This window comes from Carcharodon carcharias, chromosome 13 (genome assembly GCF_017639515.1).
Source record: "Carcharodon carcharias isolate sCarCar2 chromosome 13, sCarCar2.pri, whole genome shotgun sequence".
NCBI lineage: Eukaryota > Metazoa > Chordata > Chondrichthyes > Lamniformes > Lamnidae > Carcharodon > Carcharodon carcharias.
Window position 1 is genome coordinate 58,467,544 of NC_054479.1, and position 20,539 is coordinate 58,488,082.

Genomic DNA, 20,539 nt, shown 5'->3' on the forward strand with positions numbered 1-20,539 from the left:
AGCGCTCAATGCTGCCTGTGCGGGTGGGGGGAGGAGGGTGAGTGGGGCAAGCATGACCTTCATGCATGCGCACAAGTGCACGCTTCATATTTTCAAAAATAAATAAATAATGTAATAAAACATGTCCCCTCATGTGACTCTGTCTAATTGTTGGTGGGCATGCTGCTGACTCCAGCACGCGCCCGCTGAACAAAACATCGTATGACATCGGGACGCTCGCCCAAAGTCACCGCGCGTCTTTTTATGCTCGGTCGGGTTGGGCGCGTGCCCACCCACCAAGCTAAACATTTTGCCCAGGGATGTGTCACTGAATTGGGGGCTGCAGTCTTCTTGCCTTTCAGGGCCATTCCTTCTGTGTAGCAGTCCTGGGCTGGAAGCACTGAGAGGTGTGCATGCAGCTGCACTTCACATATGGCACTGGGCGTGAGGAAGCGGCGAGGTGATGACACGGCAGGCGAATCGGAGGCCACCTGCCAGTGTTATGGCATGTTTCCCGGGAATGCATGTTAATGAGGTAGGATTGGGACGATACAGCATGAAAAGCCTCCATTACGGCAGGTGGATAAAACATTCCTTTCCCGCCCACTACCACTTAGCGCAAATCTGGGACGATTCCACCCGGAGGAGCAGGTCAGAGCAAGCTGGGGGAGAATGCTACAGATTGCGGCTGCAGATCTGATTGCAAGCAGGAATGATTATCCGAAAAAGATGAATAGTGTCGGGAGAGGAAGAGAACCAAGAGTGGGAAAAGCCTAGGAATTAGGTCATTTTAATTTAATTCAAACATTTTTAACAAAAATTGCCAGAAGTAGAGCAGAGCAGCCAGGGGAAGGTCTCAAGGGTTGAAGCAAAGGCTAAGACCAGTGATTGGCAAGAAATGACAGTGCTGCTATTTTTATTAATCACATTGATAGGACAGAGGCAGGCAGATTAATCTTTAATGAATATAAGGACAGTAATAAAGACAGTAAATTATATACATAGTTGAAAAACATCAGTGATTGCGGTGGCTCAGTGAGTAACAGTCTCACCTCTGAATCAAAAGGTTGTGAATTCAAGTCCCACTTTACAGACTTGAGCACAAAATCTACGCTGACACTCCAGTGCAGTACTGAGGGAGTACTGCACAGTTAGAGGTGCCATCTTGCAGGTGAGACATTATGCTGAAGCACCATCTGCCTTCTCAGGTGAATTCAAAACATCCCACGGCATTATTTCAGAGAATAGCAGATGCGTTCTCCTCAGTGTGCTATTCAATTTTATCCCTCAACCAACATCTCTAAAACATTATCACAGTGCTGTCTGTAAGACCTAACTGTTCACAATTGGCTGCAGCACTTCCTACTTTATAACTGACTGCATGCCAATGATATTTCATTGATAATTGATTTTCAATTTATGCAGACAACAGAGATGGGAGAGGGTTGCTGCAGTGCCATCCAGTGTAATTACAGTATGATATGCCAGTAGGATTTGCCATTATAAAATGTTGACAGAAGGTTTTGTCATTATAAATGCATCAACATAGAAAGAATGGCTCAAATATTGTGGCACAATAAGTAAGGTTCATGTCAACAGGTAATGTATGCCATAGGAGAGATTTTGTATATGTTGTAGATACTGTAGATATTTACAGATACTCTCCTTAGTATAAACTTCATATGTATCTCAACAATTAATTAATTTTTTTTGGTCAGCCAGATATCATGGAAACTCATCATCATATTTAAGAATTTGTAAACCAGACTGTTGAGAAATCCATGCATATAAAATGTATATTTGTGCAATACACCTTGTGAACCTTCAGTTGCTGGTTATGTTCAAACACATCCAAATTCTTCCCTTTCCTTCTTACCCCTGACAATAATTAGCATTGCTGTCGTTATCAGCACTTTGGTTACATTCAGATCCGCACTATTCGTGAAAAATGCCTATCTAAGTATAGACTGAAAATCACTCAGCTACTGAACATTGATCTCAGAGGAGTCAAGCTAACGTGCCAACTATTCACATGCCAACTGATGAAATTTGACTATTATTCCTTGAGGTGCTAGTCCCACGTAAGTGTGGCAAGTAAAATCTACACCACAATAACATTAATCCTGATTTTGTTTCATACTTTTAGGTTAATGAACTGTTAAATAACGTATTCCTTCATTTTCATTTTATTGAAAACCTAATTAGATAGAGAAAATAGCACTGTAGGTGTAGCTTTTATGAGGTACAGAATTGATCATGTCAAGTACAGATGGGTGTTTTGAGAAATTATATCTGGCTGCCTTTATACTGTTTTTGTTTACGCAAGGTATTATCAATGCAATTAGGATTCCTGCTCCAATAATTTTAAATATGTTGTCATCCCTATTATTCATCAATCTGACAAGTAATATTTATTCAAATTATGACTGACTGTCAGCTAAATCTTGAATTAAAGAAGATTTCAATTAGCATTTCAACGACTGCTCGCTCTAACCACTATTCAGTTTAGTTTGTGAAGAACACAATGACTGAAACAGATTTTGATGACATTCACAATAGCGCCATTGGCAAATCACAGCCCTGGCTCTGCTGTTTCTGTACATGCTCATCACTGGAACAGCGAATGAAGCCTGAATTTTTCGCACTATTCTGCTTGACAGGATGTGGATATAGGCTGCTCAGGGGAGAGGGAATGCTAATCAAGAATGCCTGCAGTCAGGCCACACCTGAGTTGAAGGATAATTATCAGCATAGATATGATGTCTGTATTGGGTTGTTATTTTTCTTCATTCACTTTGTCTTGTTTGTCGTAATATTAAATAACTTGATAAGACAAAGGTGCATACTGTAAGAATACAGCTTTTATGACTCATGGGGACAGTAATCAAAACAACAAATGGCAACATTCTTGTGTCAGCAAGATCAAGCGAAATCTCCATTCTATTCCCCGAATTCGTAACAACGGCGATGAAATGGTAAATTTGCACATGTACAGTACTAGCAATAAAGAGCAAAATTGCTCTAAAATCCATTTTTAATAATGGTATAAATCATGCATCAGGAAAGCACAGAAGCACATGACAGCTTTTCGTTTTGGTGTCCAGTATACCTAGTTAACAGCACAAGAAAATTTTGAAGTTCATTTCTTTTGAATTATTGATTCTTCCAACTGAATCTACAAGACTTGCTTCGGAAGTAAAGGCAGACTCACTGTAGGCTGGCTGACTGCTGAGAAACAGAAGTCGAAAGTCTGGTTGAACGGTTATATACAAACAGTGACAGACAGGAAAAGACACTCTGTTCCCCACATTTGCGATATCTTGGGCAGAATTTTCCACTCGTCAGGTGGGCTTGCTCCAAACCCGAACGAGCGTAAAATGACATGCGATGGTGTCAGGCAAGCGTCCCGTGTCATCGCGCACTCACGCGATATTTTGGTCAGCGGGCACGCGTGAGTCGGAGCTGCGCCATCCATTAATTAAGAGGCCACAATTACGAAGCCACAGGCAAAACAGGCAGGCAGGCAGCCCACAATTTGCAAAACCTCATCCACGGGCGGGATCAAAAGGGTCAGCAGCATAGCCAGTATGAGCAGTGAGGAGTTTTGGAGATAGTTTGCTGCTGGTTGCTTATTGGTACTTGACAGCTTCATCTCTGATTGGTGCTTCATTCTTAACATTTCCATGCACATTTCAGGACTCAGTGGTGTCTTCAAGGCCCCCAAAGGATTCGGACCTTGTGGACCCTTCCAGGTATCAGACAGTCTTCTGTTACCGTGGCAATGGGGATTTTGGTCTCCGCTGGAGGCACCTCTTCTGAGGAGGAAGAGAGAGGAGGTCAGGCAAGGCAGCTTCCAAGGGAGGGACCTATGGGAGGAGAGGGCGCAGGCACAAGGGTGCAAGGCCAGAAGGTAGTCCAAGGTGGAAGGGGCTGCAGAAGACCCCACTATCCTGCTGCCAGGGTTTACAGGCAGTGATGCAACTGCATCAATATGTCCAAGGTGCAATGCTGAAGGAGGAGGCTCCATCTCTCCAGGGAGGCTGTGACCTCCATCTGTCAGATGATCCGGTCTGAGATCAGCTCTGACTGTGTGGATGGACACCCCATGCCAGTGGTTCTGAAGGTCACAGTGGCTCTCAACTTCTATGCTTCCGGCTCTTTCCAGGGCTGAGCGGGGGACCTATGTGGAGTCTCCCAGTCAGCTGTCCACAGTTGCGTCAAGCTGGTGACAGAAGCTCTGTTCAGGCAGGTATTGACTTTCATTCATTTCCAAATGGATGAAGCCAGCCAGGCTGAATGAGCCAGAGGGTTTGCAGTGATTGCTTGGTTTTCCCTTGTCTAGAGCGCCATCGACTGCACACATGTGTCCATCAAGGTGCCAGTGGGTCAGCCAGCTGCCTTCCTTAATAGGATTACACTCCATGAACATGCAGATTGTGTGTGACCACAGGATGCAAATTCTGCAAGTCTATGCCAGGGACTCTGGCAACTCCCATGACGCATACATCCTGAGACAGTCCCAGGTGCCAAGGCTCTTCAGTGCTCCAGCCCGACTGGATGGAAATGGAATACTGCTGGGTGACAAGGGCTATCCCTTGAAGAGGCGGCTCATGATGCCTCTCCACCACCCAAGAACAGAAGTAGAACAGTGGTGCAACAGGAGCTATGCCTCCATAAGGGCGGTGGTAAAGAGAACTATAGGCCTTCTCAAGATGCCTGGACTGTTCAGGGGGTGCACTACAATACCCCCCAGAGTGGGCGTCACTGATTGTGGTTGCATGCTGCGCTCTTCACAATCTGGCACTGGCAATAGGGGACCCGCTGGAGGAAGAGGATATTGATGCAGCTGCACAGGCCACAGATGATGAGTTCAGTGGTAAGTCAGAAGAGAAGTATGGTGAGGAGAACACTGAGGGCATGAAGGCAGACCTTGGTAACCTCCAGGAGGCAGGGACACCTTAATCCAACGCTTCTTCAGTTAGGCTGCCAAATAAGAGCTACCACCTCATGCCAGGGCTGCCATCACCATCCTAGATCGCAGAAATGACCCTTTCCTTTGTCCCCAAGATACACTCAGTGACTGTGCAATAAAGTTTCAAGCCACCCACGTCCAGCATTACACACTGGCGTACCTTGCACCTACAAAACAAATGAAGCTTACTCAGGCCAATAACACAAAAGCAGATGTAATTTAATGTTGGAACTCACAGATTACTGAACAGAACTATATCTGGCGTTGATGGTCTCACCATTAAAAAAAAGTAAAACATAATGGGAAAACAAAAGATCACCCATGACCAGTCCCTCTTGTGCTTAACTGGCTTTAAACTTACGTTTATGGGTGCTACGTCTAGGTGCTCCCCCCTCACTGACACTGGTGTTGGAGATAGCCTGATGACTCTGCTGTCTTGTTTGCATTGGTGACCTTGGCAGCTGTCCACTGGCTAGTGGAGCCTGTCATGTGCCCGCCTGGGAGGGAGCAGCTGGTGCCATGGCTGGCATCTCCCCAGTTACTGCAGCCTCATCAGATGCCTCAGTCACAGGCAGAGGGGCAGCGGAGTGCCCTGAGAGGAGAGACATCAAGCAGCTTGTGAGCCAACATGGGGCTGCTGTGGACTTCCCTGCTCGCCATTGATAGATGGACATCTAGCTAAGATACTGGGTACCCCATCCATCTCACACACAGACGCTGACCACCTGAGGTCATTGCCTGTGTGAGGCTTGCAGATCCACACACAGCCCTAGGAACCCCTCATTCTGTTCCTAGAGCAGTCTCTCCATGAGAGTCATCACTCTCTCCATGGAGGAGGCATTGCGCTCAGCCGTGAGGGTCAATGCAATGCTCACACTCAACAGGGGCTCCTCCACAATGGAGACCATGGCTCGCATACCCTCTTGAATCTCTGCCAGATCCTGCCACACACCTCACTGCACATCCAGCGTCTGCTGTCTAATGGACCACTCCAGAAACTCATCATCAACCTTCAACTGAGCATCGTCCTGGTCTCCAGCAGTCCTCTGACTGCCGGCACTCTGGGCATTCTCTGCCTCCGCCTGCGTCTCAAACAAGCGTGAAGAACCCTCACCAATGTACACCGAATATTAGCCGCCGAACTAATGCCCACTGAGGTGCTGGTATCTGTGCTGGTTCCTGGTTCAGTGATTGGGTATGATGTAGGTGCCTTTGGAACATGGTGGTCCTCAGATGTCAGGGGTAGTTCCTGGAGGTCCTGCACTTGGCTGCTTGGTGGCAGATCTGAGGGCAAAGGACATGTCATTAGCTTAAGTCATGACACTGTCACTGTGCATGCCAGGCACCCTGGTGAGACAACGGAGATCTGCATCACAGTGCCATCATCTTTCAATAAATTAATTTTGAGGTTCCCATCAATGATGAGACTATACAAGAGTGCAGCATCCAAAACTCTCTCAGTGCACTGCACTCATACCTTTGTCTGACACCCCAGCCTCAATGCAGCTGGTTATTTGGGGTGCCTGGCACCTCTCAGAATCCAAGGCCTCCTGCTCGTACCTGGAGAGAATGAGGAGGTGTGGGGATCCTCCACCAGTCCGTGACCTCTCAATATTGTTACGTCTTCTCCTGAAAGGACAGAGGAGCATTGATTAGTCCACTCTCTACCTGCAGCACCATTGCAGCCTGGCCAATCTCACCTGAGGAACACCTTGCAGGGCAGATCCGAGTTGTGGCCCTCGAGGCACAATGCACTCAAAGTAGCCAAGGCTCACCCCCTTAGCCAGCTCCAGCATCACTGACAGTTGGCATTCAGACTCTAACACTCCAAGCTCCACAGGGAGACGGCCAGCCCAAAACAATTCAACACACTGACCCATGCCAACATAGTACCCACCCTTCCTGAGGACAGCAGGTCATTGAAGCGCTTCCGGCACTGCACCCAGGTGCGCCACACCGCGTCGTGGCTGCTCACCCAGACTGCCACCTCCTCCCATGCCCTCTTCGTGAGGTGCAGTTGCCTTCTCCTCCCATCTTTGTGGACAAGGGTGTTCCTTCTGGCAGCCACCTCCTCCAGGAGGCACTCACTGGAAAATGGGACGCTGAGTGCCCAGCCGCCCTCACCTCCACCTGGTGTCTACATCTTCATTTACAGCCATGTCACTGCTGCAAACCTGACATGGGCAGCCTCCCTGGGGCTGCCTGCGCCGTTTTTGAACCAGCTACCAGGTCGCCATTGGACCCGGCGGCCAACAAGCCCCTGCCCGCCCCTTCTTGGATGTTCTGCAGCTGGCGTTCATGCTAGGCAAGCCTTAGTTGGCCTGCCAATGTGAAATCGAGGTTGTGGCCCGATCAGAGGCGGCAGTCAGCGATCAGCTTCCCGACCACTCTTGTTCACCCCCACAAAATTCTGCCCCTTGTGTCTCACATTATATACATTCTCCATTCTTCTAGGAGAGGCAAAATAGCAGATAAAACCCCCCAGGTCAATCTGGGGAAAGAAATCTGAGAAATTCCTCTCTGATCCATCTCAAAATTAGTCCAGGAGATCACTCTGACCCAGAATTCCTTGTAGTACTTGACTTTTGTAAGAAGTGACCTCAGTCCCAGCCAGAAATGGGTTCAGCCCTCAGTCCCAGCCTGAAAATCCAGTTCTCAGTGGAAGGAATTCAGAGAGTTGGCATCCACCACATGAAATGACAGTCTGTTCCAGAGGTTCACTATTCTCTGGGAAAAGAACCATCTCCTGATATCTAGCCTAGATCTGGCCTTACACACTTAAAATTGTGGCCCCTGATCTCCCTTACCTATTTAATTGGAACAAACTGTCAACTGGAACACAATCTATTGTCTTCATCATATAAATCTTGAACAAAGCTCACCTAATTTTTTTGTTCATTTTATGGGATGTGGGCTTCGCTGGCTGGGCTAGCATTTATTACCCATCCCTAGTTGCCCTTGAGAAGGGCACTTCTCTAAAGTGTCCCAGTTCTCTTAGCCTGTCTAGGTAACTAAGATGGTTTAAACTGGAAATTAGTCTACTGTCTGTCTTTCACTTTTTGCAAAACTTCAATCTCACCCATCATGTGAGGAGACTAAAACTGAACACAGTATTCCAAGTGAGGCTTGACCAAGGTCTTGTACAAAAACAAAATAGTATGGCTTATCATAAAATCATACAAACAGAAGCACAACATCTATTTGCCTTTCTATTGTTTTTTGATTTCTCTCCAAATCTCTGTGCATTCTCTGTTATCCTGCACTCCTATAATGTCTATGTACTTAAAGTACTATATACTCTTTCCTCACCCTCAATTGTTTCCTTATGTCTTTATTTATCCATTGAGTCCCACTAGTGTTTAGTTTGTTCTTTCCTTTTAGTGGAATATATTTTCTCTAGGATCTGTATAAAGCTATTTGAAATATTTCTCATTGTTGTTCTACATCGTTGTTTGCCAATATTATTGTCCATTTTATTTTCCCAAGTTCTATTCTCAGCCCCTCAAAAACAGCTTTTCTTCAATCTATTAACTTGGTTTTGTCATACTTATGTCCTTCCTATCATCATAAAGTGTATTATAATTTGGGCACTATTGTGGATATGTTTCCCTACTTTTACTTCATGTATCTGTTCTGGTTCATTCATTACTAGAAAGCAAATCTTCCCTTGTTGAGATTTTTACATATTGGGTTAGAAAAGAGTCTTGAGAACATTATAGGAACTCCATTCCCTTATCCCCTGAACCTACCTCTTCTGTCCAATTAATATCAGGGTAGTTGAAATCCCCAATGATTATTATTCTATGTTTTTTACTCAATTACCTAATTTGTCTGCATATTTCTACCTCCCCCTCCCTTCTACTTCCAGGTGGCCTGTAGACTACATGTCATTGTGTGATTGATCTCTTATTATCTTTTTTCTTTATCCATATGGATTCTATTCTTGGCTTGCTGATAGTTGTGTCCCTTTTTCTATTGACATTATGTTATTCCAAATAATCCCCGTCCTCCCTCTCTCTCTTTTCTAAATATATGTTATACCCTGAAATGTTTAATTCCCTGTCCTGATTTTTTCTGTAGCCATGTCTCAGTAATGCCTACTATGTCTGGTTCCTCTCAAAATATGGCTGCTTTCAGCTTCTCTGTTTTATTATGGACATTATGTACATTGCTGTACAGACATTTTAATTCATTTTTAACAGGATTTTCTCTCACTTTATGTTTAATCAACTTTTTAGACTCCCATTCTATAATTCTATTTATCCCCTTGGCATCAATGCCCTCCTTACTTTATTCTTTCCTATGTTCTCCTGCCCTGTTTTGTTTATATTTAGATTGCTTATGTTTCTTGTGGATCCCTTCCACTCCTACCCAAGCTAGCATCTACTGCTTTTTGTGGAAGGGGGTTTCACATTTCTATTGCCCTTTGAATGAAGAAGTGTTTCCTAACTTCTCTCCTGGATGGCCTGCCCAAGAGAAAAAGTTTCTCCCTATCTCCCCTATCAATTTCGGTAAAATCCTAAAAAGCTCAATCAAATCACCCCTTAAACTTCAATATTCCAGGGAATTCAAATCTAGTTCATGTAATCTCTCCTCATAATCTAACCCTTGGAGCCCTGGTAACATTCTGGTGAATCTATATTGCATTCCTTCCAAGGCCAATATATATACCTTTTCTAAGGTGTGGTGTCCAAAACACATAGCGCTCCAGATGTACTCTAACCAGGGCTTTGTATAGCTGTAGCAAAACATCTATATTCTAGTCCTCTAATTCCAAAGGCCAACATTCTGCTAATCTTTTTGATTATTTTTGGACCTGACCGCTATATTTTACTGACCTTTGTAATCTCTTGCCACTGTCCTAACACTCCGTAAATTTTTTCTAAACTCCAATGGTCCTGGTTCTTTTTTAGCTATTTCGATTATACTTATTTCAATTATACTTAGATTAATCTTTTTTTTGGCCCAAAATGGATGACCTCATAGTTACCTGCATTAAAATTCATCTGCTACCGTTTTATCCACTTAATCTATCAATGTCTCTTTGTAATTATATGCCTTTGTCTATATTATTTACTATACCATGGTACAATAGTCTTATAATCAATTGTTCTGTGAGTTCACCTAACACTCTATTCACTTTAGCTATTGTTTCTTGGCATTGCTGGTGAATCTTAGAGCTTTCAGAATGTCCAGATCTCTTTCTTTCACCACTTTCTATGATTGTTTAATGCCTATATGTTGAGCATTTGCCTTGCCTGATGCAAACACTGCACTTTTCCAAGTTAAGCATCATTTGTCAGTCATGAGCACATCAAATATTCCTGAAGCAGTATTGGCTACACTGTCCTTACACTCGCACAGATCTTATTATCATCTGCAAATTTGCAGCTTGTGCCCTGACAGCTACACCATTGATAAAAATAGTTTGACTCTAGATGCGCACAATGTATCAGAAGCATTACTTTACCTGCCTTAGAAATCGGAAGATTAAAGCTGCTTTGTATTTATCTGGCTGAAGCAGATAAGAACAACTGGCCACAGTTATTAACAGTTAAGACGATAGAGATGAGAGACTCAGTTTTGCTTTGATTTTTTTTTCACAATATATTGTAGTTTGGTAGCAATAACCACTCTGCCTTCGATGCTGATCCTTCCCCTTAACCCTTACATTGTGAAATTGGAGATGAGCAGTCATTTAAAGTCACGACCACAACTCTAAAGAGTAATTGCACTGTTAATTCTGAGCATGTAGTCTTTTCCATTGTTGTGGAATTCGCCTCTCATTAAATTCAGCAGCCAGCTTATATTACACGATACGTGTGCACAGCCAGTGCTGATGCTTCTGTAATATAAATAGGGCATCAATTTTTGATCCAAGAATTAGTTATGCTCCCAACTTGTTGATCAGCATTCCTACACACTCCTTTTAAGTGTTAAGAATTATAAAGTTCCAACAAGGCCTTTTTTGTGGTTGAGAAGGTTTGACTTTCTCTATCAGCCTCTTAATTGCAGCCAAATCCATGCTTTCTGATGTATTTCTTACGACCTCTTTCTGCATGACTGAAGCTCTGGCTGCTTTTTTGTGGTGTTGTATTCTCTTTCTCTCTTCCTCAACTCTGCATTTTTTTGTGTGGTGTTTAGAAATTCTTTCTGATTAATTACCTCAGTGAATCCATTGTTAAAGTCACTTTAAGGCATAACATCCAGTTGTAATTTCGATCTTCCTGAAACATATGATATGCTCAGCAGAGAATGTGTTTATGAATAAAGTATTTTTTTGGTAAGGTAGAGTTTGCCATCAGATGGGCAGATACTCATATCCCACATGAAATACTTTCATTTACAAAACATTAATTCTTAAAACAATAATATGAAAACCACACCACGTAAATTCAGACCACTGCAACCCACATATATCATTACATATGATTATGTAGGATATATGCACAGAAGCAGGCCATTCAGCCCAGCCAAACGATGCTGACATTTATATTCCACTTGAATCTCCTCCCATCTTTTCTTTCAGTAAAGAGGTTTCTTCTGAATTTCTTATTGGATTTCTTGGTGACTATCTTATATTGATAGCCTCTAACTTTTTATATTCTTTCACAGGATGTGGGCATTGCTGGCTAGGCCTGCTTTTGTTGCCCATCCCTAATTGCCCTTGAGACAATGGTTTTGAGTCACCTTCTTGAACCACTGCAGCTCATGAGTAAAATTTTACAGGCTAGTCACAGCGGTCGTAAAATGCAGCGAGCCGTTCAAAACTCCATTGACTGTGGGCGGTAATATTCGTCCTATGTGTTGTAGGTACACCCACAGTGCTATTAGGAAAGGAGTTCCAGGATTTTGACCCAAATGATATTCCCACAAAAGGAAATGTTCTATCAAAACTTTTCATAATTTTAAAAATCTCTAGTCGATCAGTCCTGAGCCTTGTTTTTTCAAGCCTGTCAACCTTTTCCTGAAATGTATATCCACACATTCCTGGTATCATCCTTGTTAATCTCTGCATCCTCTCCAGTGCCTCTGCATCCTTGTTATAATATGATAACTGCACGCAGTACTCTATGTGGTCTAACCAAGTTTTGACACAGGATTAGCATAGTTTCATACTGATTAATTCAATTCCTCTAACAATAAAGCCTAGTGCCTAATTTGGTATTTTTCTGGCCTTCCTAACCTGTTGTGCAACTTTTCGTGATTGATGCATTATAAGGAAAAGTGAAATAGGTGTGAGAATGGAAACTTGTACGTAGCAAACCCAATCAGTATACTATTTTACCATTTCAGTGAATGGATTTCAATGTATTTGATGAAGCATAGCATCCGAGTTACAATATTCTTGCCCAGACATACATTTTTTCAGATTTCAAATAATGAAACTCAGCTGAAACAAATAATGTGTATTCATTTGAAAAATGCATTTGCCAATTTAATAAAGCTGTCAAAAACAACTATCAATCATTCTAAAAATGAAGCATGGAAACAAAACTTTATCAAAAACAAAAACAGAATTACCTGGAAAAACTCAGCAGGTCTGGCAGCATCGGCGGAGAAGAAGAGAGTTGATGTTTCGAGTCCTCATGACCCTTCAACAGAACTGAGTGAATATTAGGAGAGGGGTGAAATATAAGCTGGTTTAAGGTGGGGGTGAGGGGAGAGAAGTGGGGGAGGGAGGTGTGGTTGTAGGGACAAGCAAGCAGTGATAGGAGCAGATAATCAAAAGTTGTCACAGACAGAAGAACAAGGAGGTGTTGAAGATGGTGATATTATCTAAACGAATGTGCTAATTAAGTATGGATGGCAGGACACTCAAGGTACAGTTCTAGTGGGGGTGGGGTGGAAAGACTAGCAGGGTATAAAAGATATAGATTTAAAAATAATGGAAATAGGTGGGAAAATAAAAACTATATAAATTATTGGAAAAAACAAAAGGAAGGGGGAAGAAACGGAATGGGGGTGGGGATGGAGGAGGGAGTTCAAGATCGAAAGTTGTTGAATTCAATATTCAGTCCGTTAAGCTGTAAAGTGCCTAGTCGGAAGATGAGGTACTGTTCCTCCAGTTTGCGTTGGGCTTCACTGGAACAATGCAGCAAGCCAAGGACAGACATGTGGGCAAGAGAGCAGGGTGGAGTGTTAAAATGGCAAGCGACAGGGAGGTTTGGGTCATTCTTGCGGACAGACAGCAGGTGTTCTGCAAAGCGGTCGCCCAGTTTACGTTTGGTCTCTCCAATGTAGAGGAGACCGCATTGGGAGCAACTAATGCAATAGACTAAGTTGGGGGAAATGCAAGTGAAATGCTGCTTCACTTGAAAGGAGCGTTTGGGCCCTTGGACGGTGAGGAGAGAGGAAGTGAAGGGGCAGGTGTTGCATCTTTTGCGTGGGCATGGGGAGGTGCCATAGGTGGGGGGTTGAGGAGTAAGGGGTGATGGAGGAGTGGACCAGGGTGTCCGGGAGGGAACGATCCCTACGGAATGCCGCCATGGGGGGTGAAGGGAAGATATGTTTAGTGGTGGCATCATGCTGGAGTTGGCGGAAATGACGGAGGATGATCCTTTGAATGCGGAGGCTGCTGGGGTGATAAGTGAGGACAAGGGGGACCCTATCATGTTTCTGGGAGGGAGGAGAAGGCGTGAGGGCGGATGCGCGGGAGATGGGCCGGACACGGTTGAGGGCCCTGTCAACGACTGTGGGTGGAAAATCTCGGTTAAGGAAGAAGGAGGACATGTCAGAGGAACTGTTTTTGAAGGTAGCATCATCAGAACAGATGCGACGGAGGCGAAGGAACTGAGAGAATGGATGGAGTCCTTACAGGAAGCGGGATGTGAGGAGCTGTAGTCGAGGTAGCTGTGGGAGTCGGTAGGCTTGTAATGGATATTGGTGGACAATCTATCACCAGAAATTGAGACAGAGAGGTCAAGGAAGGGAAGGGAAGTGTCAGAGATGGGCCATGTGAAAATGATGGAGCGGTGGAGATTGGAAGCAAAATTAATAAATTTTTCCAGGTCCCGACGAGAGCATGAAGCAGCACCGAAGTAATCATCGATGTACCAGAGAAAGAGTTGTGGAAGGGGGCCGGAGTAGGACTGAAACAAGGAATGTTCCACATACCCCAAAAAGAGACAGGCATAGCTGGGGCCTATGCGGGTACCCATAGCCACACCTTTTATTTGGAGGAAGTGAGAGAAGTTAAAGGAGAAATTGTTCAGCGTGAGAACAAGTTCAGCCAGACGGAGGAGAGTAGTGGTGGATAGGGATTGTTCGGGCCTCTGTTCGAGGAAGAAGCTAAGGGCCCTCAGACCATCCTGATGGGGGATGGAGGTGTAGAGGGATTGAACATCCATGGTGAAGAGGAAGCGGTTGGAGCCAGGGAAATTGTTGATGTGACGTAAGGTGTCAGAGGAATCACAGATGTAGGTGGGAAGAGGCTGGACAAGGGGAGAGAGACACCCCTTTGTTCTTCTGTCTGTGACATCTTTTGATTATCTGCTCCTATCACTGCTTGCTTGTCCCCACAACCACACCCCCACCCCCAACTTCTCGCCCCCCACCCCCCACGCCGCCCACCCCCCCCCCCCCCCCCCTCACCTTAAACCAGCTTATATTTCACCCCTCTCCTTGGATTCACCCAGTTCTGTTGAAGGGTCATGAGGACTCAAAACGTCAACTCTTTTCTTCTCCGCCGATGCTGCCAGACCTGCTGAGTTTTTCCAGGTAATTTTGTTTTTGTTTTGGATTTCCAGCATCAGCAGTTTTTTGTTTTTAACAAAACTTTATAACATCTATGTTCAATCCCTCTTTTGTGGACACACAATTGCGATATCTCCTAGGAAGGAGGGAAGGAGTACGTGTTTTTTGTTTCACCCCAAGGTAAGGTAATCTTAAAACTTATAAATTCAGACTGCTTTTATGAATTACTCAGATGCAAAATTTGCAGTGTTTGCTGTATGAAAATCAACCCTTTTGACTATTTATACATAATTTTATAACTGAGCAATATACAATGTTTTCCTATAGGAAAATAATGCCTAATATTCTAGTCATTTAGAATGGTGACCTTGGAATTATAGTTTAAAATATTAATACATGAAATGAAAAATCTCATAGGGATATAGTTACCCTCCATGGGAATTTAGAATCATTGGTTTGTTATAAGTAGAATAAAAGTAGCTGAAAGTCATTGGGCAACATTTTCTCCCTGTTGGGGGGAAGTGCGGGAGCGGGCGGCCTTCCAATCGGCGCCCCCAGTTGGGGTTGGGGGGGTTGCTAAGGGGGAGGGGGGCCGCCATTTTACTTGGGTGGGCCAATTGAGGCCCACCCAGCGTGACGTCCACCAGGAAGCGCTGTGTGCTCCCTGTGCAGGGGTGGGGGAGGGGGGGAGGGCTGAATTCCTTCAGCCGCGAGTGTACTCTTTCACGTATGTGTGTGAAAGAGCGCACAGATCTCCCTGAGGCAAAGTCCTGCCTCAGGAAGATCCGCTCCGATTGAAAACTTTAAATAAAGGTGATTTAAAAAATTTCCGTCATGTCCCCTCATGTGACACTGTCATATGAGTTGGGACATGCCCATAACTTTTATTTAAACATTTTATATCCCACCCGTGAATGAGGTTTCATGTTTTTTCCGAAGCCCGCCTGGGCTCCCAGCCTGCCCGCCAACCTTAAGGTTGGACGGGCAGGTCCATTAATCATCTTAATTAGTTTTTTAATGGCCTTAATTGGCCGTTGACAATTCAGGGAGCGCTCAGCCAATTTGGCTGCGCGCCCGCCGAACTGAGAATCTAAATGACACGGGGTGACATCAGGACGCATGCCCAATGTATCCCCGCGTCATTTTACGCATTGGCGAGCAGGGCCCACCCCCGCTCACCGACTGGGAGATGCTGCCCATTAGTTCTACTCCCTTGAGATTTCTGAAGTTGCTATATTCAAATACGTTTACCTTGAGTGGGTGGGTTTTATTAGCCCTCAATCAAGCTGCAAGAGGTGAATCACACAAAAGTATGACATTTATCTTTTTAAGTCAAAGGGGAGCATTTCATGCACCAGTGTGTAATTTTGCATTTAAAATCGTGGTCACTTCTGTTTAAAGCACAGATCACAGGAAGAACTGTTCCATAAAAATTAAAGTTTGCATCCAATAAAATAAAATCCATACAAAAACAGAATTACCTGGAAAAACTCAGCAGATCTGGCAGCATCGGCGGAGAAGAAAAGAGTTGACGTTTCGAGTCCTCATGACCCTTCAACAGAACTAGGTGAATCCAAGGAAGGGGTGAAATAAAATCCATACTGTACGTAGCACAAGCTGTTGAAATTCCACATGCTGAGTTATGTTGCTTTTACACTAATGGAAAAGTTTGCACCCAGCAGTGCTTTGGAGAGTTATAAACCTAAGTTTCCTGGGTTTCCTCATTTGTACATCCATGGGAGTAGTGATTGACCTACATTCCCTGTAAAATGTGTGTGATCTGTCTGAAATGTTTATAAATTACAGTGCGATCTTTAACGGTTCTGGCTGAATGCTACAGCTGCAGTAGTGAAACAAGGCGCAGTGGTGACCTCATATTCACCAGATTGTGAATTTCTCCCATCACTGGGAGATGATGGCATCGTGGTGATTACTGGACTAGTAATCCAGAGGCCCAAGCTAATAGTCGGGGGACACGGATTCAAATCCCATCACGGCAGGTGGTAGAGTTTGAATTCAATTAATAAATCTGGAATATAAAGCTAGTCTCAATAATGGTGACCATGACAGCTATCATTAATTGTTCTAAAAACTCATCTGGTTGACCAATGCCCTTTAGGGAGGGAAATCCGTGGTCCTTACCTGGTCTGGCCTACATGTGACTCCAGACCAACAACAATGTGGTTGACTCTCCACTGCGCTCTGAAATGGTCAAGCAAGCCACTCAGTTCAAGGCAATTAGGGATGGGCAATAAATGCTGTCTTTGCCAGTGAGGCCCACATCCCATGAAAGAATAAAGAAAAAAACTCACTTTCAGTTTAACATCACTGCAAGTCTCATCAATTTTCTTCTGGTACTTTGTAAGAACGTCTGCTATAGAAGTGATAGTTAGCCAAAAGGGCGACAGGGCACTGCAGACAGCCAAAGAATAAAATGCCATAATTTCACAGGCTCAGGCTTGTAAACCCTCCTTGAAGAATTTGACATCCAGACACACAGATAGCTGTGGCAAACCTGCTAGAAATGCCAAACATCACCTGGGTGAGGTGACACTGGCACCAAGTGCCAATATTCATTCCTTCCCCACACCCATCACCGTCGCGCACCACCAACCCCAGCACCCCCCCCAACCTGCCCACCTTACACAGGACTGCAGACCAACACACTCTCCCCAGGACTGCAGACCTAATACTCTTCACCCCCCACCCCTCCCCGCTCCACCTCCATCTCCCACCTTCAGGACTGCACATCAATGGCTCAAGACTTGACCATGGCAGGCAAGATGACACAACAGACAATCACATCTTTCTTCCTTGCCCAGCCTAGGAGCCAGCATGCTTTACAGTCTTTAATAGGAACACTTGTACTCTTCACAATGCATTCCAATTAAGGGGGCAGGGGGGCACTAACGTTTGATCTTGCACCAAGCCTGTCCAGTCCTCCTAACAGCAGTTCTTTTTGTGTTGAACCTTAAAACCCCTTTCTCTACTTGAACAGGCTGATACCTCATCTCTTACTTCTGGTCTCCCATGCCACTTAGCAAACACTTCTCAACTATTAGCATTTCCCTGGTGCACTCAATCTTCTTTTAAGAGAAATTGGTAAACAACCCCCACAAGAGATCGACCATCAGATGAAGTATCCCTATCTTTAAATACCTCATGGCCAATGAGTAAAAGGACATGGGGCTTATGGGAAGCACCAGCTCTTGCCATGTGAGATGGCAAAGTGGAGGGCATATTGCTGCGGTAAGTTAATGATTGAACACTTACACTGTTGCCTCGACATCCCTGTGAAGCGCCATATAAGCTTCCACCTACTTCTCTATCCCCTTAACCCTTTTGTGATAATGCTCACCTATTCCAAATTTCTACCCTCCTTTCTGCAGCGCCTCCAAAGTGAGCTGATAAGTCTCCGGGTCCTGATGGACTTCATCCTAGGGTGTTAAAAGAGGTGGCTAATGAGGTAGTAGATGCACTGGTGTTAATTTTCCAAAATTCGCTAGATTCTGGAAAGGTTCCACCAGACTAGAAAACAGTAATTATAACCCCTCTATTCAAGACAAGAGCAAGACAAAAAACAGGAAATGATAGGCCAGTTAGATTGACGCCAGTCGTGGGGAAGTTGTTAGAGTCGATCGTTAAGGAGATTATAGCTGGGCACTTAATAGAGCTCAAGGTAATCAGGAAGAGTCAGCATAGTTTAATGAAAGGGAAATTTAACCAATTTATTGGAGTTTTCTGAAGTAGTAACATGCGCTGTGGATAAAGGGGAGCCTGTAGACATACTGTACTTGGATTTCCAGAAAGCATTTGATAACGTGCTACATTAAAGGTTATTACAGAAAATAAAAGCTCATGGTGTAGGGGGTAACATATTAACATGGATAGAAGATTGGCTGGCTGGCAGAAAACAGAGAGTATGCATAAATGGGTCTTTTTCTGATTGGCAGGATGTGATGAGTGGAGTCCCGCAGGGGTCTGTGCTGGGGCCTTAGCCTTTTACAATTTACTTCAATGATTTAGATGAGAGGGGCGATAGCATGGTAGCTAAATTTGCAGATGACACAAAGATTGGTAGGAAAGTATGGTGTGAAGAGGACATAAGGAGGCTGTAGACTGATATAGATAGTTTGAGTGAGTGGGCAAAGATCTGGCAAATGGAGTTTAATGTGGGAAAATGTGAAGCTGCTCACTTTGCAGGAAGAATAAAAAAGCAGAGTATTACTTAAATGGAGAATGGCTGGAGATGCAGAAGGATCCAGGGATTCTAGTACATGAGTCACAAAAGGTTTGTATGCAGGTACTGCAAGTAAGTAAGAACACTAATGGAATGCTATCCTTTGTTATGAGAGGAATTGAACATAAAAATAAGGATGTTATGCTTCATTTATACAGGGCATTGGTGAGACCGTATCCCAAATACTGTGTGCAGTTTTTGTCTCCTTCCTATTTAAGGAAGGATGTAAATGTGTTGCAGAGGACGTTTACTTGATTGATATCTGGAATGAGTGGGTTGTCTTATGAGGAAAAGTTGAACAGACTGGGCTTGTTTCCACTGGAGTTTAGAAGAATGATTTGATTGAAGTATATAAGTTCCTGAACTGTCTTGAGAAGCTGGAAGTGGAAAGGATGTTTCTTCTTGTGGGTGAGTCCTGAACTAGGGGGCACTGTTTTAAAATTAGGGGTCACCCTTTTAGGATAGAGATGTGGAGAAATTTTTTCTCTCAGAGGATTGTGCCACTTTGGAACTCTGCCTCAGAAGGCAGTGAAGGTGGGGGTCATTGAATATTTTAAAGACAGAGATAGATAAATTCTTGTTAGGCAAGGGAATCAAAGGTTATCGGGAGTGCATGGAAATATGGAATTCAAAACACAAGCAGATCAGTCATGATCTTGTTGAATGGCAGAGCAGGCTCAAGGGGTCAAATGGCCTACTCCTGTTCCTATTTCTTATGTTCTCATGCAACGAAGGGCACTGGAGGAAGATGGTGAGGTGGTGAGTAGAAGGAAAAACAACACAGCAATCTCCTTGTAAACTGTGGCAATGAGGAAGAAATCTATGAGGAAGATGACAAAGAGGTAACTGAAGAAGGAAATAAAATCAGACACAACCACCCATGGGTTCCTGCGAAGACATTTTGCCCTGTGTTCCTCTGCTCCATCTCCCTCCGTCATAACCCCATTGTCTCTTGCTCCTTTACTAACATACAGCTGTTCAGATACTTACAATTGGAGGACATCAGATGGTGTTAGTGACAACATGATACCAAGTGATTCACAGAGCACAAGGAAGCCGGGAGAGTGGGAAGTGTGTGGCAACGTATCATCCCAAGCTGAGGTTGGCTTTGACTTCAGAGTTGTGGGACCCTCACAACTGACTGTCATGACTCATGAGCCTACAGCTTTCATTTGCAGCAACATCAGGGAATCTTTCTCTTTGTTGCTGGCATTACTAATGACAATTATGGCAGATTCCCAATCCAAGAGCTAATCAGGGACCAACTGGTGCCTCACACTCCACAGAAAAGCAGACTGCAGCTCTGGTGAGAATAGAGAAGTGAGTAGACAGCATCCTTTAGCATTCTGTTCAGACCATGGCAGCTACAATTTATGCTGCAGTTTCACCAGGGCTTTCATGATCTAACTGATAGCTGGCATTGAACCTACCAACCTGCTGATCAGGGGAGATACCAATCCATTGGTCAGGGAATGCTGATAGCTGGCATCTGCCTGACACTACCATTTCTAAGAAAGGTGGCACATGCCAGGCCTTACACCTTCAAATCCAGTGGACCATTGGAGTTAATACTAGGAGCAAGCTCGAGAGATGCAGCCAATAGTGGCTGTCTGTCAAAAGCAAACTGCCATTAGAGGAAGCCCACCTCAGTT

The 20,539-nt window shown here is 44.3% G+C and overlaps 2 protein-coding genes across 3 annotated transcripts in view; one reads left to right on the plus strand and one right to left on the minus strand.

Annotated features, from left to right (window-relative positions):
* Positions 1-20,539, plus strand: part of rsph14 (radial spoke head 14 homolog) — an 876,175-nt gene that overhangs the window by 266,189 nt on the left and 589,447 nt on the right. The window lies entirely within an intron of this gene.
* gnaz (guanine nucleotide binding protein (G protein), alpha z polypeptide) overlaps positions 1-20,539 on the minus strand; it is a 315,345-nt gene that overhangs the window by 158,866 nt on the left and 135,940 nt on the right. The window lies entirely within an intron of this gene.